This window comes from Suricata suricatta, chromosome 13 (assembly GCF_006229205.1).
Source record: "Suricata suricatta isolate VVHF042 chromosome 13, meerkat_22Aug2017_6uvM2_HiC, whole genome shotgun sequence".
NCBI classification, from domain to species: Eukaryota; Metazoa; Chordata; class Mammalia; order Carnivora; family Herpestidae; genus Suricata; species Suricata suricatta.
Window position 1 is genome coordinate 87,420,964 of NC_043712.1, and position 6,548 is coordinate 87,427,511.

Here is a 6,548-nt window from a genome sequence, read left to right on the forward strand (position 1 = left end):
CTAGCCCGCCCTCTTCCCGACGGCTATGCCTGAAACGCCAGAGCCGTCGACTCTGCCAAGCCAGGACAGCAGCTGGCCTTCCCACACCGTCCTAGACGTGGACAGACATGCGGCACGTTTGTCCTCACCAGCTCCGTGTGACCTTGACTGCGTCACCGTCCCCGGCTGCCATATTGATACCCCATGCAGAGAGGCCCCTGGGGCAGAATGTTGCTGGGTTTTTAAGCCGGGGGCGGGGGGCCTACCTCCCAGGAAGAGAGGTAGTGAGGTTAACTGGAGTCCCATAGACGTACAAGGCCATCCATGCTCGGGTAAGAATCCCACAGGTCCTTACGGCCAATGCCAGGGAGGCTGCTTTGAATTCTGCAGGCAGCATTTACCACGTCTGCGTGTTTTGCTGTGACCTGAAAGCCTGCGGAATTTGAGGGTGGCCTTGAGCAAGAAGCTGCTCCCCAGCTCAGCTGCGGGGCCGCTCAGTCCTGTCCTGTGGCCCAGGCGGCGCCCCAGAGAAATAACTGCAACAGAATGGGACTCGGTCTGTGGCCGGGGCGAGCCCTCACAGTGGGACCCCCAGAATGCCTAAACAGAACCTACTCAGTTTTGACTATTTCCCTTTTGAGAAACGGTTCCTCGCTTATTAATCTAACAGGGACTGAGCGCTTAGCTACGAGATGCCAGGTGACCGAGGGACCAGGGGGCAATGAGAGCAAGTCCAGCGGCATTTACCCATCAGGTGGGGTGCGGGACGCGGGCCCTGTCCCGTGCCGGCCCCGAAGCGCTGGCAGGACGCCCCACCAGCCGCCCCCCACACCGCACCCAGCTGTCACGAGGACTCCTCCTTGGCAGAGAAGTGTCAGCTTCAGGTCCCTGTTACAGATGGCTCTGTCACCGTCCTGGGTGGGCTGCGGGCACGCGGGCTCTCCATCCCCCTTGGAAACCCAGCAGCCCCTCTCAGAGAGGACTTGACCCCTCGACCCTCTGCCCCTCTCTCCACCGCACACAGCAGGTCACTCTTCTTAGGCGACTTTCCAGTAGAGAAAATGGTCTTGTGTGTAAATTTTCCTTGGTCTTGGTCTGGTTCTTTTGTTTAGATATAAGGTAACTAAGTGCAGGGAACTTAACTTGTCTCAGGACGCAGAGAAGTACTTGGACCCTCTCATCCAACCAAAATATAATGCTAGCCAGATATGTAATTGTAAAGTTTCTCCTAGACACGTTACAAAAAGGAAAAAAAAGAAATTTATTTTAATGATGCATTTTGTTTAGCTTCATAGATTTAAGTACTGCCACGTAGCGTGCAATCAGCATCACCTTGCGTTCCGCGCCCACAGGGTGTCTCGGCGGGGGTTTGCTGATGTGAGCCCAGGAGCCACACGTGGTGCGGCACCAACAGACACTTGCTGGAGAAACGAACGCCCAAGTCAGAAGCCTTTAAAGACAGAAAACCGATTCCGAAGATGTGATTCCTTCCAAATGGTTTATAAGAATAATGTCACACTTTGTTTTTGTTTCCTTTTTTCTCCTATTTTGTATCTCTCCTGGTTTCATCATCTTTCTGTTCCCTCCTCCTTTACACCTTGTGTCTGATTCCGCTTTTCAGTTCTAAAAATATTTCTGTCTCTATTCCTAACAGTCAATTTCTGTCTCACCATGTGAAAATTAAATAATTATTAGGCCACTCACTGAGATGACGGATTACTCATTTCCCTCCTCGCCAAGAAGCGGCATTTTGAGTCCTGTTATATTTTCTACTCGTCCCCACGCAGAGGAAACCCGATGTGACAACTCCCTTCTCCCACCGCACGCATTTATAAATCTTGAGATTGACGGGAGAGATCTTTGCTGCCCAGCTGTCATGAAAGCAACCTTACAATGTACAACCGACCCTTGAACAATGCAGGGGTAAGGGGTGCGACGTCCCTGCACATTCAAATCCACATAGAGCTTTTGACGCCCCAAATTTAACTCCGAATAGGCTACTGCCAACCAGAGGCTTTTCCAGTAACATCAACAGTTGATTAACATATACTTTGTATGTTATTTGTATTATGTACTGTATTCTTACAATAAAGTAAGCTAGAGAAAACGAAGTATTATTTAAAAATCATAAGGAAGAGGAAATAGATTTACAGTATGTCCTCTATGTATTTAAAAATGTACAGAAGTGGGCCCACAGGGTTCAAACTCGTATTGTTCAACAGTGAACTGTAGGATGCCTTTTTTTCAAAAAGCAGTAGTGAAACCTGACATCCTACTCCAGGCTCATCATCATGGCTGCTCACTGTCTACTGCACCAGTCTTAGCCCATTGCTCTTGATCCTACTGATCATCTACCACTGTTTCAACATTCTTTCTGTTCCAGTTACCATTCAGGTAAAGATCTTCAAATGGCCTCTTCAGACAAGAATCATGGGCTGAATTCTCTCTGAATCCCTGCTTAAATCAAAATGCTTTCTCTGATCCAGAATTTGGGGAAATTACACTTTTATTTTCACTTGACTCAAAATATCTTTTTAAGTTTCTCTTGACATCGCTTTGACTGATTGTTATTTAAAACCATACTGTTTCATCTCCAAATGTTTGGGTATTTTCAGCTTTCTGTTAGCTTCTAGCTTCATGTTGTGATCCGAAAGAGTACTTTGTGTGATCTCTATTCTTGTAAAATTGTCATGATATGTTTTGTGGCTCAGAGTGTGGTCTATTCTGGGGGAAAGAATGAGCTGGAAAAGAATGGGTGGTCTTCTGTTGTTCGAGGAAATATCCCATAAATGTCAATTACATGCCATGGATGGGTGGCCCCGGTAAGTTGAAGCACACTCACAATTTTGGTTCTTCTTTTCAACCCATTTTGTGATGCTCACTTTAAGTGGTGTATTTAGAGGGTGCCTGGGTGGCTCAGTTGGTTGGGCATCCAACTTTGGCTCAGGTCATGATCTCAAAGTCTGTGAGTTTGAGCCCCCCGTCAGGCTCTGTGCTAACAGCTCACAGTCTGAAGCCTGCTTCAGATTCTATGTCTCCCTCTCTCTCTGAACCTCCCCTGCTCTCTCTCTCTCTCAAAAATAAATAAGGATTAAACAAAAATTTTTAAATGAGAAAATACAGCATTTTATTTTATGTCCTTTATTCCTTTCTAACAATCTTCCTTTCTTTATGTGGATCTGAGTTCTGAGGCATATCATCTTTCTTCTCTCCAAATAACTTATTCTACTACTTCTTGCAGGACGGGCCCACCGGTAACACATTCCCTCAGTTTTCATCTGTAACAGTCTTTCCTTCCCCTTCATTCCTTAAAAAGACTTTTTAGAAGTGGCTTTGGGTTTACAACAAAATTGAGAGGAAGGTACCGAGACGCCCACAGGCTCCCTGCTCCAACACCGCTGGGCGTCCTGCCTGTTTGCTTCTCCAGGTGCCAGCCTGTCGGAGTCATTCAGACGCGGGCCCCCAATGGGCTGCTTTCCCTTGGTCTTAGGGGCGCCAGTTTCCCCTGGGGTCTCTCCCTGGCCTGGCGCCTCACCTCCTTTCAGCACTGAGTCACACGCCTTTGTCTCCAAAGGATACATCCAATTTCTCCTTCATTTCTGGAAGAAGATCTTGCTGGGTAAGAATTCTCCCATCAAGGTGTTAACCATCGCCTTCCACGCTTCGGGCTCTCAGGTGGCTTCTGACGGGCGCCCTGTCCCGGGTCCTCCGCAGGTGCAGCTCTGTCTTTCCTCTCGGGCTTTTTTCGAGGGTTTTCCTGTGTGGGCGGGTTTTGTGCACATCGCAGGCTCTGATGGGTGGGTTTTGGGGGTGTACCGTTCTGGTGTTCTCTGAACAGCCTAGATCCGTGTTTTGGGATCCGTTACTGCTTTTGGAAAACTGCCAAACATCGTCACTTCGAAACTTCTTCCTCCCCGTTCCCCCTCCTCGGTCTGGTGTTCCCACCGCATGTGGGCCCCACAGGCGGCAGGTGCCGCACGGAGGCGCTTGGGCACCCAGGTGTGGGGCTTCTCCTTCGTCTTTCCATCTTCTCACATGTCGGTTTGGGAAGTTTCTATCTGACGAATCTTCAAGCTGATTGTTTCCTTGGCCTTTCTGACTCTGGCAATGAGTCCATCAAAGGCATTTTCCATTTCTTCTACGGTAATTTTGATTCCTCATATTTCCTTTTGATTTCTCCTTAGCGTGCCCATCTGTCTGCTTCCATTCCCCATCTGTTCTCGCCTGGTGCCTCCGTCCTCCCGTCAGGCCTCCTAGCACATTCCTCACAGCTGCCTTGTGTCCCCAGTCTCACCATTTCAAACGCTCCCCCGTGTGTGAGCTTGCCGTGACGCTCGCTTTGTACCTGTGCTCCTGTTTCTCCCCGTCTCTTCTCGTGCCTTGTCCCTTTTTGCTGAAAGCGGTAGCTGGGGTGTCCCGTAGCCGGGGCTGAGCCGCGGGGGCCCCCAGCATGAGGTGTCATGGAGGAAGCAGCGTTAGGCTCTGATGGTCGTTTGCCTAGCTGCAGGCGTGAGGCTTCTGTTTCCTCTGGGTTTGTCGCCTTGGCCTCCCCGGTTGTCTTTGGGTTTCCCTAGAAATTCTGCCTTAACTAGGGTCTGTGTCCTGTGCTCTGTCTGTTGAAAGTCACTGTTAGGATGCAAGGGCTCTGCTGGGGTAGCGGTGAGAGGTAGAGAGAAGGAGCGTTCCAAACAATCAATCTCTTGTTTTCTTAGCCACTTTGAGCCCCTCAGCTGTGTCTTTTAGAGTTTTTTAGCCTTTTCTTCCCCCCCTTATGTGAGCTCGGAAGGCCGGAGGGGCCTTGAGCCGAGGGGATGCCCAGGTCAGGCGGGTGTCAGCCAAGTGTTTCCTGCTGAGGACCAGCTCCTGCCGTGGAGAGCAGAGCGCTCGGGCCGGAGGTCACAGCGGCCGGTCGCCGCTTCCCCTTCCTGGAGTGCAAGGGGATCCTGCGCCCTCTTTGCCACCAGGACTTGGTCGTGCTCGGGACAGTTGTGGGCCTCCGGGAATATTTAACTTCCAAGGCGTTTCACATTCGGCCTCCCCTGATTTGTCGATTGCCGTCTAGGGGTTCCTACGGGCTCCCGGGGCAGCGTCCGCTGCTCACTCTGCCGTGCGGTTTGTCACTAGTCGATCTAAGACGAGTTCTTGTTTTTCAGTTGTTGATCCTATTTCTCCTTGTGAGAATGACAGTGAGGGTCCCAGCTCATGCTGGAGCAGGAAGAGGAGGATGTCCGGACGACCGAGCTTCCTGAGGCACGTGTAGGGCAAACCTGCGAACACACTGATTATACATATAAGTAAGTCTCAAACAGAGTTTTAAATAAATATCTACTGTAAGTGCCTCCCTCTTGCACATCTATGTGGGATAAGGCACAGAGGTGTTTCAATAGGCTCTCTTTCTAGTGTTCTGTTCGTTACTGCAGAGGACACAACGCCAAAAACGCCGTGTTCCAGGCTTCCTTACAGCTAAGGGGTTGCATGTGATTTACGTTTGATCAATGAGATGCATTTCTTTCAGGTCTGGGAGCAGAAAGTGAGTCCACAGGTCTGCAGATTTTGCTGTTCCTGCTCTAAGTTTGGGCGTGGAAACATCTGGCCTGTGTGTGTGTGTGTGTGCGCACATGCGTGCTTTCTATTGTTAAGAATAAATAACTTCCAGTATCATTTACCTCTGCAGGTGTCAAGGCCCAGGAGAGCCGTCTGCAGGGCGGACCATGCGGGACCCAGCTGTGACGTCAGAGGTTGGGCACCGCGTGGCGCTGGTCACCGTGAACAGGGGGTTACAGAACCAGCGGCTTCTGGGGGATGGAGAAGGCGGAGCCTTGCCCCGGGGGCGGATTCTGTCTCGTGCGGTTCAAGGAATCCTGGACGCTCGGGCTGCAGCGGGGGGCTCAGCCGGGCTGCACGTAGCAGCGCCCTACCTAGACGGGCTGTAAAATCACGCCCCCCTGCACGCCAGGTAACTATTTTGTCAGGGAGTGAATTCGGGACATGGATTTTTGGAAAGTCCCCCCACGTGCCTCCCACGCAGAGACAGGGCTGAGAACTTCTCATCCGGAGTCTGTCTCTCCAGCCTGCCCAACACGCACTCAGACCCTTCACGTCCCCGCCGTACGCGTTTCCTTGCTGACACGGGCTGGGGCGACTCCCACGCTCTGGGCCTGAACCCGGGCGCATGCGTGTTGTTTCCGTGCTTGGTGGCCTTCCCGTCTCGGTCCGCCGGGACACGACGTGTACAGCGGATATTGTCAGTGTATTCACTGCCCCTGTGCTCTGCGGTGGCATAAATACCCACGAAGTGCTGTTAACCAGCAGCGTTTTCAGTGCAGACACACAGTTCCCAGCACAAGCACGCGTGATTAAATCTTGCCCTCGGCCACCCTCAAGAATGGTCGCACTGTCTCTGTTTTGTTCCCCGACGGGACTTTCCAATGCCCAGGGCTTGGCTGCTTTCCTTCAGGGCTTGTCAATCTGTCCACTCAGCCTCTAGCTAATAGTGATCTGTTGGCCCCCAAGACCGTGAGGGAACATTGAGAAATGAAATAAAGTCATCAAGGACTGGCTCTACTTAA

At 51.2% G+C, this 6,548-nt stretch overlaps 1 long non-coding RNA gene across 1 annotated transcript; it reads left to right on the top strand.

The window, feature by feature from the left end:
• Window positions 1-3,422: 3,422 nt before the first annotated feature.
• Window positions 3,423-6,548, top strand: LOC115276828. Its single transcript, XR_003902106.1, has 3 exons — window positions 3,423-3,598; window positions 5,133-5,273; window positions 5,654-6,548. It is a non-coding gene; the product is annotated as an uncharacterized LOC115276828 (long non-coding RNA).